The sequence below is a fragment of the Sciurus vulgaris genome (genome assembly GCF_902686455.1).
Source record: "Sciurus vulgaris genome assembly, chromosome: 13".
Classification (NCBI taxonomy): Eukaryota; Metazoa; Chordata; class Mammalia; order Rodentia; family Sciuridae; genus Sciurus; species Sciurus vulgaris.
Window position 1 is genome coordinate 23,870,542 of NC_136474.1, and position 21,519 is coordinate 23,892,060.

Sequence of the window (21,519 nt, forward strand, 5' to 3'; positions counted from 1 at the left end):
AGAACTTTGTCTCTTGGCTTTCTTTTCTCCTACAGCTCTATGGACTTCACTGGGCTTGGTCAATGTGCATTTCCGCATGTTTGGATAGTGGTCTGAACTCATCCCACATGAATCAGGTACCACAGAAGCTGATACCCATCTGAGTCTAGGACCATATTGCTAATAGAAATGTTATGCCATATAAATGTCATGTGGTTGTAGGGCCAGATAAACTTTCAGACAAACTCTCCTGGGGGCAACAGGTGGTAATTATAACCAGATTTTGGAATTGGCTGACAAAGCTTAGCTCAAGTCCTTGTAAAGGAATGATTGGCCCTTTCCTTTTTGCTGAAAGATGGAGGGTTCCATGTGGAATTTAGGCTGTATCCCCAGTGCTTTTGCTACTTGTGGGGTAATGTGTGCTCTAAGAACTGGACCATTGTCACTTTGTAGGGATCTTGGTAAGAAAAACTGGGCATGAGTTCCTTTAGGAACATATTTGCTACTTCCTGTGCTTTTTCTCCCTTTTGAGGGAAGTTTTTCAGCCACCCTGTGAATCTATCTCTGAGGATTAGGAGCAGTTGGTATCCTGTGAACATGGGCATATATAGGTGAAATCTAGTTGGCAGCCTTCTCTTGTGTATGATTCCTGGTGTTGAGCTGGTTCTATGAGGGGTTGTGATAGCACCTTCCTGGAGTTCTTTTAGGTGTAGAGAGAATAGTTTTGGCTGAGCTGGGTGGTGGTATTCGATACTCCAATGCCCATAAACACCCAACTGACCATTCTTATTGTAGCCTCTCTTCCATGTGGAAGAAATCATATACTCCCTCTCTGGGCTTCCATTTTGATTCCTGGGGCAAAACCAATGTGTTGTTTACACATAACAAGGTCCGGAGCAGTCTCCTTCCTGTTGCTGAGCCCATTTAGTTTCCTCAATAGTGATCTCAGAAGAGGGCAGGGTGTCAGTATAAGGAAGCAGGGTATCTCTGTAGCAGTTTAGGGATGTCCTTTTTTTTTCTTGTCATTATGCATTGTGTTTTTCCCAGGAAAACCAGGACTTTTTGATGTCCTTTTCAATGTATTACAACATCCTGTTTTTGGAGGATCCTGTTTTTGCTTCTAATAAGTTTAGAAAAATTTTAGAATTTGTATCCTGTGTTTTATAGGAGCATTTTTTGCAGTAAGCATTTCCCTGACTTGCCAGTTGATTGGGTGTGCATGAAGCACTCTGAAGGCATATGTTGAGTCAGTGTAGATGTTTCCCCATTTTTTTTAACATAGGACCAGTGCTGGTGTTAGGGTTATGAGCTCATGTTTTTGTGCTGCCCACATCTTCATGAATCCAATTTATACAGCATAGTACACAAATATTGCTCCATTTTAAACAAAATTGTTTTCATCTATGAACAATTCTGGTTCTGAGTTTTTGGGAGACTGATCTGTAAGACCTTCTGAACTGGCACGGGTAAAGGCTCACACCTGCATGCATGAATGATCCCATGGTGGAAGATGTTTCTTTACTTGTCACAGAGGCAGAATCTTTCATGTAACTTTGGGATTATCTAGATCCCAAAGTTGATATTTATTCAGCCTATCTGATGCCAGTCAGAGAAGACCCTTTATCCAGAAGTGCCTTTACCTGAGGTGCAGTAGGAACTTCTAATCTTTGTCGTAGAGTTAGTTTAGATGCCTCTTCCGTTAGTATGGCTATGGTTCTACTGCCCTAGGCAAAGAGGGTATCATTTTCTCTGAAAACCAGATACAGACGGTTTTTTTCTCCAATATTCAGACTAGTACCCTTAAAGCTATTCCTCCCCTTTGAGCCACAGAAAGGAAGAAAAGTTTTTTTTAGATTAGGGATACCCAACGTGCGAGTTTCTGACTGACAGCTGAAACTGTCAGAAACTTGTGTAGGGTTTGCTCCCACTCCTCGGGCTATAAATCTGGTCCTTGATTTGCAACATGCAGGGTTTTGACATGACCCCAAAATGAGACATCCAGATTCAGCAATAACTAGCCATCCTGATGAAGGCTCAGAGTTGATGTTTGGTCCCAGCTGGTGTGCTATTACAGATTGCCTGGATCCTGTTCCTGGTCAGCTATGTTTTTCCTGGTGTTAGAATACTTTATGCTGGGCATGGAACTGCAAGCCTATAATTCCATGCACTCAGAACGCTGAGGCAGGAGGATGACAAGTTCAAGGGCAACCTCAGCAACTGAGCATGGCCCTGTGTCAACATAAAAAGAGGGGTGGGGATGTTCCACAGTGGTTGAGTACCTCCGGGTTCATATTTTGTGGGTAACCCACTATCTAATAGAACATATCCTAAGTAACCTTTTGTTGTGTGACCTGATCCATGGTTTAGATTCCCAGTAAACCCATCGTGCTAGGAAATTTAGTTGCCAGATAGTATTTGATTAGAGTTCTCTTTGTCCAGGATACAAGTGAGAATGTCATCTACGTACTGAAGGACCTAAGTCTTTTGAATCCTTCATCAATACCTGGGGCTAAAACAAATGGGGGCTGTATGTTCAGATAAGTTGCTTAGTGTGTGTCTCAATGTCTCCACATTCAGAGGCACAAAGATTTTGTGAGCGGGATGCAATCAAAAGCCCACTTTAGATGAAGGACTGTGTACCAGTGAGTGGTATATGGAATCTGGGACAGCAAGGTGTGTTTAGGTGTGTTTGTTACCATGGGGTTGAGGAGGATCACTGCCTGGTTGACCCATGTTTAAATGCTGAAATTATCTATAGTCCCCTTTGGTTTAGGTCCCAGAAAAATTATGCTATTACGAGACATGCGATAATAAATTACAATCCGGTACTGTGAGGACATAGATAGAGCAGCTTATAATCCATGCGATGCTTCTGTCCTTAGGCGATATTGTCTTTCGTATGAAGAATTTTCCCATTTAATGATCTCTGTACCAGCTGTGCGCTCAGGGTTTTTCATGGACTTCCATTTTCCCAGACTTTGGATCAAGGACTAAACATTTGACCCTTGACTTTCTGAATCTGGCTGGTTTCACTTAGTGTGATGATGTTCTCCTGTTCAGTCTGTTTACTAGCAAATGCTGTGATTTCATTATTCTCTATGGCTTTGTGAAACTCCATTGTGCATCTATACCACAGTTTTGCTCATCAATTCATATGTTCATGGGCACCCATGCTGGTTCCACAGCTTGGGTCTTGTGAATTGCCCTGCTGTAGGCGTTGATCCGCTTGTGTTGCTCTAGTGTGTTAGGATAAATACCAAGGAGTGGGATAGCTGGGTCATATAGTGGTTCTAATCTTAGTGTTTTGAGGAACATTTGGACTGCTTTCCGAGAAAAAAGTGTTTGTACTAATTTGCAAAGCCAGCAACAATGTTTGAGTGTTCCTTTTCCCCTACATCCTCACCAGTGTGTATTGTTATGTGTATTCTTGATGATTGGCATTTTCAAAGGAGGGAGATGAAATCTCAGTGTAAGTTTGACCTGTATTTTGCTGATTTCTAGGAGACCCGCACTTTGTTTTTCATACATTTGTATTTCTCATTTTCAGAAATGTCTCTTTTGTTCTTCTGCCCATATACTGATGTGGTTATTATTATTTTTTTTTTTTGATGTTGAGATTTTTGAGTTGTTTATATATTCTGGATATTACTTTCCAGTTGGAAGGGCCGCTGACAAAAAAATTTGTCCCATTATGTAACTTCTATCTTCTTGCCCCTATTCTCCTTTGCTGTATGCAGAAGTTCTTTAATTTGCGGCTGTCCAAATTATTGATTTCTTGTTTTCATTTCTTGAGCTTTAGCATTCTTGTTACGAAAGTACATGCCTACAACAATATGTTGTTGTATTAAGCATGTGTTTTCTTCTATCAGCTGCAACATTTCTTTTCCAAAGTCTATGTCTTTGATCCACTTTTGTCTTTTATGCAGGGTAAAAAGTAGGAATCCAGTTTCATTCTTTTGCATGTGGATATCCAGTTTTCTCAGCACTTGTTTTTAAAAAGCTGTCGATACCTTCTCCAGCATGTGCTTTTGGCACCTTTGTTGAGTACCAAATGATTGTATCTATGTGGATTTGTCCCTGTGTCTTCTATACCAGTGGACTTCCTGTCTGTTTAGATGCCAATACCATGATGGTTTTGTTGGTATAGCTGTGTGGTATCATTTGAGAATAGGTAGTGCGATGCCTCAAGCATTACTCTTCTTGCTCAGTATTGCTTTGGCTATTCTGAGTCTTTTGTTCTTGCAAATGAATTTTAGATTTTTTTTCCCGTTGTTTGAAGAATGTCATTGTTAATTTGATGGGAATTTCATTGTGTCTGTGTAACAGTTTTTGGTGTTATGACTACGTGGACCATTTTTATACTACCTATTTTAGGTTATTGAAAGAACTTTCCATATTCTAAGTTCTTTAATTTCTTTCTTCAGTGTTTTCTAGTTGCCAGTGCAGAGCTCTCTGACCTTATTGGTTTCTTTTATTCCTAGGTATTTAATTTAATTTTCTGAGGGTATTTCTGATTTATTTTTCACTGGGTTCTTTATTGGTGTCTAGAGAAGGTGCTGATTTTCTCTTGGTGATTTTGTAAACTGCTGTTTTGCTTAATTTGTTTATCAAATCTGGCAGCCTTGTGGAGGAGTGTTTTAGATCGTCTGAGTATAAGATCATATCTTCTGAAAACAGATATAATTTGACTTCTTCTTTTCCTATTTTTATCCCTTGCATCTTATTTTCTTGCCTTATTGCTCCAGCACAAATATCCAATAATATATCAAATAGAAGAGTTTTGAATGGGACCTCTTTTACTGTTTTCAGATTTTAAAGGAAATGTTTTATTTTTTTCCTCATTAACAATGGTGTTGAGTTTGGGTTTGTAGTGTATGGATTTTGTGGATTTTGAAGTAAATCTCTTCTATCCATTGTTTCTTCAGAGGTTTCAAAGTGAGTGGGTGCCGCATTTTGTTCCTTTTCTCTATATGTATTGTGATGACTGCACAGTGTTTGTCCTGAATTCTACATGTGTGATGAAGAACTTTATTGATTTCCATATATTGAAATCAATATTCTGTTGTGTCCCTGGAGTGAAACCAAGTTCATCATGATGTACAGTCTTCTTAATGTGTTGATGAATACTATTTGCTAATTTTTATTAATAATTCTTGCATCTGATTCTGTCAGGGATGTTGTTCTCCACTTTTCTTTTCTTGATGTGCCCATGCCTGGTTTTGGGTGTCAGAGTGGTATGTGATTTCATATTATAGATTTGGAATGGTCCCACTTTTCTAGTGTATCAGTTCTTCTTTCAATGTCTCTTAGAATGCTGCTAAAAAATATCCCTCCATTTTTGGACTTGTGTTTTTGGAAGGCTTTTTATTACTGCTTCTATCTCATTGTTTGTTATTGGTCTGTTTAGTTTTTTCATATTCTGTTTAATTTTGGTAGGCCATATATGTCTAGACAGAGATTTCTTCGTGGTCTCCCAATGTATTGGACTGTAACTTTTGAATATAGTCCCTAATGAATCTTTGGACGTCTGTGGTGGTTTTCTCGTCTTTCATCTCTAATTTCATTAATTTGTTTTTTTTTTTTTTTCCCCTCTTTTGTTCAGTTTGGGCAAGGTTTTATTGATTCCAAGATCCAGTCCTTCATTTCATTGTTTTTATTGCCTACTGTGTTGATTTCAGGCCTGTCTTCCATCATTTCTTTCCTTCTTCTGGTTATGGCATTGGTTTCATTTTGTTTTGTTTATGGCTTTGGGATGCATCACTTTCTCTACTCTACTGATCTCACTTGACTTTCGTGAACCATCATCCACCTTTCTTTACATTTTTCTTTTCTCATACACACACACACACACACACACCACATTTTATTTATCGACTTGTCAATCTAGACTGATTCCATAGTGGACATTTGTAAATTGTACTGCTGTAACATGGGAATGTATGCATCACTACGGTGTAATGGTTTCATTCTTGTATGAGTGGTAAGTCTGGGCCATATGGTGGTTCCATTCCTAGTCTTTTGAGGAATATCCATACTGGTTTCTATTTTCGTTTTACTAATTTACAGTTCCAACACCAGTGTGTATGTGTTTCTTATTTTCCTATATTCATCGTCTCCAGCATTTCTTATTTGTATTTTTGATGGCCACCATCCTGAGTGGAGTGAGATGAATTTCCAACTTGGTTTTGATGAGCATTTCCCTACTTGATAGAGATGCTGAGTGTTTCTTCGTGTATTTATTCGGCATTCATATTTCTTCTTTTGAGAGGTGTTTAATTCTTTTACCCATTTGTGAATTGTTTTCTTTGGTTTATGGCTGTTAAGTGTTTTGAATTGTTTATATTAAAGCTCTGAATGCAGGTGGTGAAGACCTCCCATTGTGCAGGTTCTCTCTTCCTGCTCTTATTTGTTTCCTTTGTTGTGCAGAAGCTTTTGAATTTGCTGCTATCCCACTTTTGAATCTTGGTTTTCTTTCTTGTGCTTTAGGTGTCTTGCTAAGGAAGTTGGTTCCTGTGCCATCATGTTGAAATGTTAGGCCCACATATTCTTCTATCAGTTGCAGAGTTTCTGGTCTAATTCCAAGTTCTTTGACCCACTTTGAGTTGACTTTTGTGTAGGGTCAGAATTCATTCTTACACCTATGAATATCCAATTGTCTGAGCACCATTTGTTTAAAAGTGTGTCTTTTCTTCAGTGTATTCTGGTGAGAACTTTGTTAAGGATCAGATGACTACATTTGAATGGGTTCCTGTATGTCTTCTTTTCTGTATCATTGGTCTGGGTATCTGCTCTTATTCCAGTGCCATGTTGTTTTTGTTACTATAACTCTACAGTACAATTTGAAGTCAGGTATTGGAATTCCTCCATTGTTGCTTTTTTGGTTTATAATTTCTGTGGGTATTCTGTCTCTTATTTTTTCAAACTGAATTTAGGACTATTTTCACTAGTTCTGTGAACAATGTCTGGTATTTTGATCTGGATTCCATTGAATTTGCATATTGCTTTTGGTTGTGTGGCCATTTTAACCTTATCAATTACTTCTGTCTGTTCATGAACATGTGAGGTCTTTCCATCTTTTGGTGTCTTCCACAATTTCTTTCTTCAGTGTTTTTTATTGTAGAATTTTTCACCTCCATGATAAGATGGATTCTTGGTTATTTTAGGTTTGAAAGCTATTGTGAATAGGATTGTCTTTCAGTTTTCTCTCTCAGTAAATTCATTATTGGTATATAGGTAATGTATGATTCAGATAGGTTGATTTTTTTTTTTTAAACTCGCTACTTTGTGTTTTTTGTTTTTTTTTTTTAAGTTCTTGGAGTGTTGTCTTAAAGCTTTATGGAATTTCTAAGTATAGGATCAGTTCATGTGTAAAGATTGGTATTTTGCCTTCTTTCCCTCCTGTTTTTATTTTTAAATTTCCTTCTCTGGTCTAATTGCTCTGGATAGAATTTCTAGTATTATCTGAAGTAGACGTGTTAACAGTGGACATCCTTGTCCTGTTGCATATTTAAAGGCAATGTTTTCAGTTTTCCTCCTTTCACTTTGATGTTGTGTTTCCTGTTTTCTCATATAGCGTTTTGAATCTTGAGGTAGGTCCCTTCTACCCCTCGTTTCTTCAGTGTTTTTGATCATTAGTGGGTGCTGACATTTGTTAGGAGGTTCCTGTGCATTTATTGAGCTGTGTGGTTTTTGACTGTAATTCTGTTTATGTAAGGAATTACTTTTACTGATTTTCATTTTCCACCATCCTTATGTCCGTGGGATAAAACCAGCTTGGTCAATGTGTATAATCTTCTGAACATGTTGTTGAATATGATTTGGTAACATTTTATTAAGTATTTTTGCATGTAAGTTCATTAGGGATATCGGTTTGTAGTTTTCTTTCCTTGATGTGTCCTTATGTGCATGATTCTGGAAGTGTTCCATCCATTGATTTTTCTTGGAATAATTTGAAAAGCATTGGCATTAATTCTTTTTTAGAGTGCAGTAGAATTCAGCTGAGAATCAATCTGGACCTGGGCTCTTCTTTGTTGGTAGGACTTTTGTTAATGCTTCTCTCTCATTGCTAGGTTTTGGTCTGTGTAGGTTTCTATGTCCCGTTGATTTAATGTTGGCATACCATAGTTGTCTAGAAACACAGCCATTTGTTCTAGGTTTTTCAAGTGATTGAAGTATAGTTTCAATATACTTCCCAATGATCCTCTGGATTTCTGTGATGCCTCTGGTGATTTCTCCTTTTACGTCTCTAATTTTGTTTTCCTCCCCCGCCTTCTTACTCTTGGTTAGTTTATATGTAAGGTGAGAACCTTGAAAGTGCATTGTAGTTGGTTTTCTTTTCCTAATTTGTTCTACATGCCTTTGAGTGGAAGAGTTGAGACTGTTTATGTTCCATGTTATTATAGAGAGACGTTCATTAGAGGGAGGCACATTTAGTAATTCTCACCATATTTTTTTGATATTTAATTTGTTCCTTTTTCACATTTGCTTATCTAATGTTCATATGAGATTAATCCATTTATGAACTGTGTAGTTGGTTTTCTTTTCTCCTGTGGTATTTCATGAAGGATTGTCTGTTGTCCTGGTTTAGTAGTTTTGAATTCTTTTAGCCTCTGCTTTTCCTGGAAGATTTTCTTTTTTTCTTCGATTTTGACAGATAGTTTTACTGGATATAGGAAGTTCGGTTAATATTTATTTTCCTTCAGTGCTTGTAACACACCTTCCCAAACCCTTCTGTATTGAAACTCTAAAATCAGAGTTTGACCTGAGAAATGATAAGTAATTCTTTCTGACTCGCCTAAATGCGATCTGATGTTTCCTCTTCAGACTTCTAATATTCCCCACTTGCTTTGTATGTTAGGCATTTTAATATTAATGTGTTAATATTGTTTTTGCATATTGTCCTTTGAGCCTTCCAAGTTCTTCCCATAGGTGAAAGTCCACCTGTTTCTCAATGTATGGGAAATTTTTGTTACTATTTTCCTGAAGAGGTTGTTCATGCCATTAGCCAGCATCTCCCAACCCTCTCTTGTCCAATGATTTTCAGATTTGGTCACTTAATATTGTCCTAGATTCCTTGTTTACTTATTCCTTGATTACTTATTTTCACTAATAATGTGTGAATGTTCAAGGCCGACCACTTTGTCATCCCATTGTGCAATTCATCTTATTCATGTTCTACCCATTAGGGAGACTTTCAAGGGAACATTTTATTTGATTTATTTTGCTTTATATTACCAGGATTCCTTTTTGGTTCTTTTTCAATATTGCCATCTCATTATTGAATTTCTCATTGATATCCTATACTGACTTCCTTCATTCCTTCCTTTTAGTGTTGTCTTTGAATTCATTGATCATTTTATAATTGTTCCTGTGAATACTTTATGTGCTATTTCATGCACTTCAGTTATGGTTGGAGTCAGTTGAATCATGAAGCATAGTAGTTATCATCTTACCTTGTTTTTTTTTTTTTTTATGTTTCTTGTATTGCTGTGTTGGGATTTGTGCATCTGTTTGGATGTATTTCTCTTCCTTTAGTGTGCGGGAGCCTATTTAGGGGATATCCTTCTCTCGGCAGTGCGTTCAGGGATATCAGGTTGTTTGGAATATTTCAGTGTATCTTGAAGTGTGTTTTGAAGCATCATTTTTGTGGTTCTGTGGTGATGATCATTGTAATTTGTTGTAATGTGTGTTGTGTCAGCGCTTGAGTATTCCACTTTCCCTGTAGTTCTCCCAAGAGTGGGGTGCTTGTAGATCATGCAATCCCGCAACTTTGTTTCATATGGTAGGCTATGTGGGGTATGCCCCTTGTGGTTGCTGTTCACTTAAGACTGTGTCCTAAAGGCTTACAAAGGCTGTGTACATTAAGACTCCTTGTGGGTGGGGTATCCACAATGTAACACAAGTTAATTGCCTCTGTTTCTGTTGTAGGAGTGGATGTCCATGGGTAGGATCTCAGTTCTCCACCTAGATATTCCTATTTGGGATCCCGTTGGCTGTTTTTGTATTAAAGTAGCACTGCCCACGCACTGTTTATGGGTGATGGAAGGTGCTTTGTCTCCTGGCTGGGTTTTGGAGTTAGCTGACCAGCAGAGTCCCCACCCTGAAAACTCATGATGTCCCAGGAGGTTCCTTACAGAAAAAGGGGAATGGAGCAATAGTAACAGCAACAAACTGTATACACTATGGCATCTACAACTAATTTCCACAAAAAGAGGAATGGCAGAGTCGGCAACTGCCAACAGCAAGAGCAGTAAAATGCCTTGAAGAAGATCCACTTTAAAAAACTCATCATATATCAACCAATCTATCCACAGTATGTGATAACTGTAGCACGTTGGAGGGTAGTGGGGTGGGGTTAGGAATTTAGAAACTAAAATAGTTCTAATGGATCATATGATGTAGAGTTCATTCAGAGAAAAGAAATGTGATTCGAAGGTTACAGAAATGTTAGAAGTTTCAAATTTTGAACAGAGTAGAAGAAATGTAGGAAAGAGGATGACATAAAGTAAAAGAAACTAATAGAGAAAGAGATAACAAGAGAAACAGTCTGTTACGAGTGAGAAGAAAGGTGTTAGAGACGATAGACACAAACAAAAATCCCCACGTAAATAAAACCCTAACTCTCAAATGACAAAACAACATGAAGTAAGAAACGTGAAAATGGAAAAAGAAAACAAGTGTGTATCTGAGTGTAAATCCACAAATCAAGTAGCAGTGTAAAAACAGGAAGACATATACATACATACATACATACATAAGTGTATGTATGTAAGACAAAAAAAAAATGGCAAAGTCACAATGAAAATAGCTGTTTGAACTCAGGTGGTCAAATCTGCTTGTGTAGGACTGCCCTCCTTTCCCTTCTTCTGGGGTCGTGTGTCCCTTGGAGCATACAAGGAGTGGGGGTTTTTAGGAACTTCTTTTTATATCTGTCAGTGGGCTGTCAGCTGTAGTGAAGTGGACTGATGCTGCCTGTAACAGCTTGCAGGTTTCCTCTCACCTGTGTACAATAGGATAGAATGGGAATGTCAGCACAGTTTTGTCTGACAGTTTCTGGTTCTGGCTCACTACAGTTAGCTGGATAGTCTGTGATTCCAAACATTTATTGGCAAATGCCTTAAATTTCTTCTTTGTTATGACTGAGGAATACTCCATTGAATGTGTATGTATGCATACCAATATGTGTGCACGTATGTAAGATGTCCATATATGTATCTGTATGTATCACATCACATTTTTTTTATCCATTCATCTGTTGAAGGGGACCAATGCCGTTTTTCTAGCTTGGCTATTTTTAACTAGTCAATGCAAATCCCATGACTCGAGGATGGGCAATGTTGCAAGCCAGAGTGTTGAATCCAGGAGTGAGCTGGTGTGACTAGAAATTTCCTGTCCTCAGGGAGAGGGGAACAATTGAGAAGTCCGTGGACAAGTGACAGGACACATAACAGACAAACTCAGAGGACAGAATTTACATAAACAGAGACAAAAGTATCAAAAGACAAAACTTAGAGGATGGATTTTACTGGAACTGTCAGTGTAATCCCAAGAAAGGGATTGATACCACTCAATGTAGTGTAGGAGACAAGGACAGTGGCACTCTTCCTGCAGGAGGAGGCAAGTACCCTGGTTTGGCTTCCAGTCGCCACTAAACCAAAATGAGCTCAGAGGACAGTCCAGCTCTCCATTCCTCAGAACAAATAACAGACCAGACAGGACAAAGGCATTGATAAAGAGACATTTTTAGGCAAAGCATCTACCCAGAATTTTCATGCAACTGTATAGTGAATCATACAGACAGACAAAACGAAAACCTAAACCAAACCTCTCGAGAGAGAATCAGAAAACCACAATCCTCTACTGTTGGCATCCCCATATAACATGAGAGGACTGGGGAAGTTCCGCATCAGGCGTTCCCTTACCACCCTGATACCAGAGCTGATGTCAGTGTACAGCCTTGCCTCCTAGGAGGGTTAGAAGGACCCAGACTGCTTTGGAATACTACAGTCATTCCAGACCTCCCTGGACTCAGTGGAAGGCAAGGGGCCCTGGGATTTCATCAGGGGGCATGTCACCTGCATCTTGCTCACCGATGGGGAAGGTCTGAGGTGAGGCTGAGTCTCATGGTCACGGGGTGGTGATGCCATCCCCCCTCCATCTCACTGGGGCCTCCAAATGTTATGATGTGCATTAAAATTAAAGACCAGTGTGCTTCTTGAACCAAATTAAAAGGGGAAAAGGTCCTTTAGTGAGCAAGCCAGACAAGCGACTGGGAGCAGGCTGGTGCCTCAAAGAACTCCCAGCACTTGCATTGTGGAAGGACAGAGTTTATAAAGGTAAAACCCACAAAACCCACAAGGACAGTTGAGCCAGATGTAGGTCAGAAAGGCCTTGTTGAGACAGATATTTTGAATATATGAGAGAATTGTTTTTATTATACATTTCAGAATTATTTTTGTTCTACATCAAGGCCATAGTCAGGGCCGTGGGAAGGTCCTACCATACTGTCAATGTAGATACAGCTGTCAGGAGACTGAAGAGAAAACATTTTAAACAAGCATAAAACGGAGTCATGTCAGAACAAAATGACATTACTTTCTTTTCTGTTTCAGTACATGCACATATAACTTCGTAGATTTCACTTTCCAGCACCTTCCCCTTTCCTCTCCTCCTCCCATACCCTCATTCCCTTTTCTCTCTACTCTTTTAGCCTCCCATCTGTTTTCTTTTCTGTTTTTTTTTTTTTCTTTTGCTTTGTACCTGGGATGGAACTCAGGGGCACTAAACCACGGAGCCACATCCCCAGTCCTATTTTGTATTTTATTTAGAGACAGGGTCTCAGTGAGTTGCTGAGCACCTTGCTTTCACTGTGGCTGGCTTTGAACTCAGGATCCTCCTGCCTCAGCTTCCCGAGCTGCTGGGATTACACCCATGCACCCCCATACCTGGCTCCCTTCTGTTTTCAAGGGATCCCTTTGTAAATTTTCCTTTTGCCCTTCATCATCTACCTATGAGAGAAAACATTTTCCCTGTGACTTTTGGAGTATGGCTCATTTCTCTTAGCATGGTGTTCTTCAGATCCACCCACTTATCAGCAAATGGCAATTTCTTTCTTCTTTATGTCGGAGAAAGTAGAACTCCATAGTGTATACGGACCACATTTTCTTTATCCATTTATTTGTTGGCAGACACTTAGACTGGTTGATGACTTGGCCAATGTGAATTATGCTGGTTAAATACTGGGGTGCATGTGTCATGATAGCATGCTGATTTTAGTTTTGTGGGACAGATTAGAAGATGTGGAATTTCTTGATCCTATGGTGTGCCCATTCAGAGACTTTGATGAATCTGTGTACTGTTTTCTGTAGTGGTTGTGCTTTGCATTCCCAGCAGTGTGTAAGTGTTCCTTTCTGTCTTCATGCTCACCAGCATTTATTATCATTTATAATCTTGGTGCTTGATATGTAACTGGGATGAGGTGCAAGGTCAAGGTAGTTTTGATTCTCATCTCTCTGATTCCTAAGGATGTGGAGCATATTCATGTATTTTTTATTTTTTTTGTCCACATGCATTTCTTCTTTTGAGAAACGTCTGATTAGTTCAGTTGACCCAATGTTGATTAGTTATTTTCTCAGTGTCCAGTATGTTTTTGGTATATTCAGGCTATTAAGCCTTTGTCACCAGAGTTGTTGACAAAGATTTTCTCCCATCCTACAGGCTGTCTTTTCATAATCTTACTTATGTTATTTGGCATGCAAAAGTTTTTTTTTTTTATTGTAAACAAATGGGACACATGTTGCTCTCTGTTTGCACATGGCGCAAAGGCACACCATTTGTGCAATCATAAATTTACATAGAGTAATGTTGTTTGATTCATTCTGTTATTTTTTCCCTTCCCCCCACCCCTCCCACCCCTCTTTACCCTCTATACAGTACTTCCTTCCTCCATACTTGCCCCCCCTCCCTAACCCTAACTCTAACCCTAACACTAACCCTTCCCTCCCCCCCATTATGTGTCATCCTCCACTTATTAGCGATATCATTCGTCCCTTGGCTTTTTGAGATTGGCTTATCTCACTTAGCATGATATTCTCCAATTTCATCCATTTGCCTGCAAATGCCATAATTTTATCATTCTTTATGGCTGAGTAATATTCCATTGTATATATATACCACAGTTTCTTTATCCACTCATCAATTGAAGGGCATCTAGGTTGGTTCCACAGTCTGGCTATTGTGAATTGAGCAGCTATGAACATTGATGTGGCTGTGTCTCTGTAGTATGCTGATTTTAAGTCCTTTGGGTATAGGCCAAGGAGTGGGATAGCTGGGTCAAATGGCGGGTCCATTCCAAGTTTTCTAAGGAATCTCCACACTGCTTTCCAGAGTGGCTACACTAATTTGCAGCCCCACCAGCAATGTATGAGTGTACCTTTCTCCCCACATCCTCGCCAACACCTGTTGTTGCTCGTATTCTTGATAATCGCCATTCTAATTGGGGTGAGATGGAATCTTAGGGTGGTTTTGATTTGCATTTCTCTTATTACTAGAGATGTTGAACATTTTTCCATATGTTTGTTGATTCCTTGTAGATCTTCTTCTGTGAAGTGTCTATTCCTTTCCTTAGCCCATTTGTTGATTGGGTTATTTGTATTCTTTGTGTAGAGTTTTTTGAGTTCTTTATAGATTCTGGAGATTAGTGCTCTATCTGAAGTATGATTGGCAAAGATATTCTCCCACTCTGTAGGCTCTTTCTTCGCATTGCTGATAGTTTCCTTTGCTGAGAGAAAGCTTTTTAGTTTGAATCTATCCCAGTGGTTGATTCTAGCTTTTATTTCTTGTGCTATGGGAGTCTTGTTAAGGAAGTCTGATCCTAGACCAACAAGGTGAAGATTTGGACCTACTTTTTCTTCTATAATCTGCAGGGTCTCTGGTCTGATTCCGAGGTCCTTAATCCATTTTGAGTTTAGTTTCGTGCATGGTGAGAGATATGGGTTTAGTTTCATTCTGATGCATATGGATTTCCAATTCTCCCAGCACCATTTGTTGAAGAGGCTATCTTTTCTCCATTGCATATTTTTGGCCCCTTTGTCTAGTATGAGAAAATTGTATTTCTTTGGGTTTGTGTCCGTGTCCTCTATTCTATACCATTGATCTACCTTTCTGTTTTGGTACCAATACCATGCCGTTTTTGTTACTATTGCTTTGTAGTAGAGTTGAAGATCTGGTATTGCAATACCCCCTGTTTCACTCTTCCTGCTAAGTATTGCTTTAGCTATTCTGGGTTTCTTATTCTTCCAGATGAATTTCATAATTGCTTGCTCTATTTCTGTAAGGTACATCATTGGGATTTTAATTGGAATTGCATTGAATTTGTATAGCACTTTAGGTAGTATGGCCATTTTGACAATATTAATTCTTCCTATCCAAGAACATGGAAGATCTTTCCATCTTCTAAGGTGTTCTTTAATTTCTTTCTTTAGTGTTGTATAGTTCTCATTGTAGAGGTCTTTCACCTCTTTTGTGAGATTGATTCCCAAGTATTTTATTTTTTTCGAGGCTATTGTGAATGGGGTAGTTTTCCTAATTTCTCTTTCTGAAGATTCATCACTTATGTATAAAAATGCGTTGGATTTATGGGCATTGATCTCGTAACCTGCTACTTTACTGAATTCACTTATGAGTTCTAAGAGTTTTCTGGTGGAATTTCCAGGTTCCTCTAAATGTATAATCATGTCATCAGCGAACAGGGATAGTTTGAGTTCTTCTTTCCCAATTCGTATCCCTTTAATCTCTTTGGTTTGTCTAATTGCTCTGGCCAGAGTCTCAAGAACGATGTTGAATAGAAGTGGTGAAAGAGGGCATCCCTGCCTTGTTCCAGTTTTTAAGGGGAATGCTTTCAGTTTTTCACCATTTAGAATGATATTAGCCATGGGCTTAGCATAAATGGCCTTTACAATGTTAAGGAATGTTCCCACTATCCCTATTTTTTCTAGTGTTTTGAGCATGAAGGGGTGCTGTATTTTATCAAATGCTTTTTCTGCATCTATTGAAATAATCATGTGATTCTTGACTGTAAGTCTATTAATGTGGTGAATTACGTTTATTGATTTCCTGATGTTGAACCAACCTTGCATCCCTGGGATGAAACCAACTTGATCATGGTGCACTATCTTTTTAATATGTTTTTGTATGCGATTTGGCATGCAAAAGTTTTAAAAATAAAATTGTACCTTATTACTTGGTTTCATTTCACTCTGATAATAACCAGGTTACAGAAGTTATTGCGAATGTTAAACGACATAATATTTGAAAGGTCTTAGAGCTTTAGCAGTCTTACTTAGGAAGTCAGTGCCTATGACTGTATGTTGGAGTGTTGACCCTGTGTCCTCTTCTCGCAGGTGCAAAGTTTTTCAACAAATTCCCGTGTTTGACCAACTTCAGACGGCACCTTTGTGTAGGGTGAGAGGTATGAATACAGTTTCCTTCTTCTACAAATGAATATCCACTTTTCTCAGCACCATTTGTTTAAATAGCATGTTTTACTATATCATAGGTCTGGCACCTTTGTCCAGGATCAGAGAACTTTGTATGAATGGTGGTTTTGTATTCTATTGTTTTGATCTTCCTATCAGTTTTTATGCCAATTCCTTGCTGTTTTTGTTACTATAACTTTGTTGTAAAATTTAAGGTTATGAATTGAGATGCCTCTACCCTTGTTCTTTTTGCTCAGTGTTCCTTTGGTTATTCTGTGTGTTCTACTCTTCCATATGAATGTAGGACTGGTTTTTTTTCTAGTTCTTTTAAGATCATCATTTATCCTTTGATGCGGATTGCATCACATTCATGCATCACTTTTAGTAATATGGCCATTCTGTCTATCCAAGAACACAGGAGGTCTTTTCATTTTCTGATGTCCTTTTAATTTATTTCTGTAGTGTTTTGTTCTTCATAGAGTTCGTTCACCTCCTTGGTTAGATGTATTCATAGGTTTTTTTCTTTTTTGGTTGTTGTGAAAGAATTGTTTCCCTGATATTTTCTCATGGAGTATGTTATTGGTGTATAGAAACGCTACTGATTTTTGCATGTCAATTTTGTGTCCCGCTACTATCCTGGATTATTTTTATCAGCTCTAAAAATCTTGTGGTGGAGATTTTTGAGTATTGCAAGTATTGTATCATATCATCTGTGAACAGAAATAATTGGACTTCTTTTTTCTCCTTTTTATTCAATTTTCTTCTTTTGTGCAACTGTTCTGGGTAATATTTCTTGTACTACATTGAATAGGAGTGAGGAGAGTGAACATCATTATCTCGTTCCTGACTTTAGAGAAAAATCTTTGTTTCCCCAATTTAGTATGATGTTGGCTGTGCATTTATCATATATATTATTATGATGTTAAGTTTCCCTATTCATGTTACATATATGAATGGGTGCTGAATTTTGTGTAAGATTCTCTGCAACTATCCATATGATCATGACATTTTCTTCCTTATCTCTATGTGATTTACATTATAAACTACAATAAATTCCATTTATATGTACAAAAAATTACATTTATTGATTTGGGTTTGTTGAACCCACCTTTCATCCCTGGAATGAAACCAACTTGTTTATGAAACAGTCTCCTTGATGTGTATTTGAATATGGATTGCTAGTATTTTATTAGGGATTTTTCCATTTGTGTCTTATCTGGCTTTGGTAACAGGGTGATACTTGATTCGTGGAATGTGTTTTGGAATGTTTCCTCTTTTTATTTCACAGAACCAGTTGAGAAGCATTGATGACAATTCTTCTTTCAAGATCTGTTAGATTTCAGCTGTGAATCCACGTGTTCCTGTGCTTTTCATTGGTGAAAGCTGGAAGGACTTTTGTTTGTTTGTTTGCTTTAATTACTGCTTCAAACTTGTTGCTTGATATGGTGTACTTAGCTTTTCGATATCCTCTTAGATCAGTTTGGGAAGGTCATGGATGTCTAGAATTTTGTGAGAATCTTCTCAATATTTCAGTTTATTAAAATATGATTTCAAGAGAGTCCCTAACGATCCTGTGGTTTTCAGAAATGTCCTTCTCTAATTCTGTTGGTTTTGGTCTTCTCTCTAAAACAGAGGTTAAGGTCTTATCAGTTGTGTTTATGCTTTCAAAGAATCAAGTCTTTTTTTACCCTGCTCCCTTTGTTTTTTATTTTCTATTTCTTTAATTCTGGCTCTGATATTATTACTTGTCTTCCACTACTTGTTTCTCCTTTCCTAGCACCTTAAGTTGTAATACGAGACTGATTATTTGGTGTCTTCCTTTCTAATGTAGACCTTTGATGCCATGAACGTTCTTCTTAGAACCACCTTCAAGAAGATTCTGTGAAGTTCTTATTTGTTGCTAAGAATTTTTTGAATTCTCCATTGATTTTCTTCTATGATTCATTAATAGTTAGTAAGCTTGTTATTTGAATTCCATGTGTTTATATTGTTTTTCCCTTGCTATTGGTTTCTAATTTCATTTTATTATGATAAGATAAATTGCAAGGGATTATATTTTTGCATTTATTAAGTCTTTGTGTCATAAAATATATTTAGTTTGGGAGGAGGTTTTGTGATTAACTGAGAAGAAAGTGAGTTTGGTTATTGATGGAAGAATTCTTCTCCAAGTGTCTTTTCAGTCCATCTGTTTGGGTAATCATATTATTTTAGATCAGAACAGTCGTAATATGGGTTGGGTGTTGATTACTTATCTGTGGGTGAGAGAGTTGTGTGGAAATTATATTATTGTGTGGGAATTTTTTTTACATGAAGGTGGGTGTACTGAGGTTTGGGGAACAAATATTTACAGTCCTTTCATCTTCTGGTTACACTGTACCCTTTACCAGTATTAACTGACCCATTTTGTGTCTTCTGGCTCATTGTGACTTGAGATCTACTGTGTCAGATAAAAGTGTAACTACGCGTGTTTGGTTTTGAGTCTAATTGGTTGGATTACCTTTTTTCCATTCTTCTTGCTTTGGATGTATTTGCCTTTAAGGTGGGTCGCTTGGAAAAAAACAGAGTTGGATCATGTATTTTGATCTTCTCTGGAAGTTACTGTTTTAGTTGGACAGTCGAGGCCAATTACATTCAGTATTTCTATAGAGACATGACAGTGGTTTCCTCCCCTTTTATTTCTAATGTTTAATTTGGTCCTAGTTAGCTTTGACTTGGCTTGTGCTCTAATGAGACTCATGCATTTGTAGTATCTGATTATTTTATTCTTTGATGGGTATAGCATTTATTGAAGTAGTGCTGTCTTAGTAGTTAGGAATTCTTTTGGTTTTTACCTCTCTTGGAGTGTTTTTATTTCTTCATCAGCTATGAAGGATACGTTTACTGGACATGGCAGTCTGGGATGGCAGTATATTCTTTTGAGGGTGTGGTGTACGTTGTTCCAAGCCTTCCTTAATTTGGGAGTCTGTGTGAAGAAAATAGAGGTAATTCTCATTGGCTTCACAGTAAATGTGAGTTTCCAATTTTCTCTCAAGTCTTCTAAAATTGTACACTTTTGCATATTGGCGATTTTAATTATGTTATAATTTAATTATAATTTATAACTATAGTTTAACTATATATAATAGTGTTATAATTTAATTCTAATGAGAATTAAATTTCAAACTCCAGATTGGTGTTTTCTATTTGGGACTCAGAATGTGGATTTCCATCTCATTCCTAACGTCTCAAATTATTTTTTGTGATGTTATTTTGCAGAATAGGTGACATATAACCCTAGGTTGTATCTCACCACTCTCTCCATTGTCAGTGATTCTTAGGTTTGCTCTTTTAATATTGTGCCAGATTTCCTGAATATTCTGTTCTTTTGTTGTCTTGTGTTTCTGATTTAAAGATCACATAGTCTGTCTTCAGGGCCTGGAAATCTGTCTTGTCTGTTGTGTAATCTGTTGTGTAATCTGTTGGTGATGCTTTCAACTGAATATTTACTTGGATTTATTGAGTCTGTCATTTTCAGGATTTCTGTTTCTTTCTTTCTCAGAACCTTTTTTTTTTTTTTTTTTTTTTCTTGCTTAAATGATCTTTCATTTCCTGTATTTTCTCTGTTAATTCTTGCTTAGATCGTCTTGTAGTTCCTGAATCATTTAAAAACATCAACCTTGTAAATTCTTCATACTGAATTTCTTCTAAGGCATTGTCTGTATGGCCAGTTGTTGAATTGATTTTGTGAGGCATTGGGGGCACCTCTCCCCTTGCTTTCTTCTATTGCTTGTGAGATGAAGTGAGGTGTAGGTTCTTTCTCTTTTGCATCTGAAGAATGAGACTCATAGCGAAGAGAGGGTAAAGTGACAAATACTTTTTCTTTCTTCAAACACAGAAATGGTGCAACTTCCACGAGGGAGGGGTCCCACATGAGTTGTTGTTGAGTTGCTGTTGCCTAGGGTTTTATATTGGCATTGGTGGGGGTGACCTTTAAAGCCATTGTCTGATGTCTTTTAGGGAAGGGAGTTTCTACATCCAATCAGAGGAAGACATTCTGTGATCATGGGCCCCCCACCCTCCAGTCAGGAAGTTCATTAAGTGCTGCTCATGTGCTTATTCACATGCTCACTAGATATTTTAAATATGGAATTGTAGCAATCAAGGTCCCTGCTCTGTGTGCCTATATCATGTTTCTAGTTCCTGCTCTTATCCGCCCCCTCTGAAGAAATAATCCTAACTTCCATTAGGGGATTTGGTTGATGACCACTCTTCCTTCTTCAGGCTGCATGGGGCCATAAGCTCTGGCAAATAGGGAAGCTCTTCAGCGGGTCTATCTGGAAGATCTTGAAAACGCATCTGTGGCCCCCTCTCTAATATCATGTGGAACTTGATAGCTGTGAGACAAGAAGGGATGAATTTCCATAAGGTATTAAATATACATGAGCCAAAGAGCACAATCAAACACACCATGCCTAAGAGGGCAAGTAAGGGCCACAAGCTGTGGAAGGAGTTGTTCCCACAGGAGTGTCCACCAATTGGAAAGCTCTTCTTTATGTGTTACAATCTGATTGGAGTTTTTTGTCAATGAGCTTAACTCAAGAATTCTTCCCATAAAAGCAACATTCTCCTTGCAAAGTGACAGTTTCCCCCAGCATTGGTGGTCAAAAGTTGCAGAGCCTGGGTGATTTTGTAGGACCTCTCCTACCAGGAATCTACCTGCTGGGTTAGTTTTTGTCTCCCCCTGCAGTGGTTTCCCTGAGTGCCTTAAGGAGCTGGGCATAGAGATGTACAGAGGTTCCTCTAACAGCTGTCCCTGTGTTGTCCACTATCCCTCATATTAAAGTTATCAATGTTCTGAGAGATGCAAGTATTACCCTTTTGATTCTAGATAGATTTTATGTACCCGATGCATCTTTGTCAGCCTTGGTGCTATTGAAGTTCCCGGGCCACGTAGGCCAACAAGCTGTGGCCTCTCCACACTGGTGGCAAGGAAATATATGCCCTATCTCCACAATGAAAACTAACTCTCTGTCTCCAGATTTATTTGAACCCATTGGAAAAGGTAAGTTAGGGGGTTTTCACTGAA

General features: G+C 38.2%; 1 long non-coding RNA gene across 10 annotated transcripts in view; it reads left to right on the forward strand.

Moving 5' to 3' along the window:
* LOC306643320 overlaps positions 1–21,519 on the forward strand; it is a 135,779-nt gene that overhangs the window by 13,811 nt on the left and 100,449 nt on the right. The gene's annotated exons all lie outside the window — the stretch shown is intronic.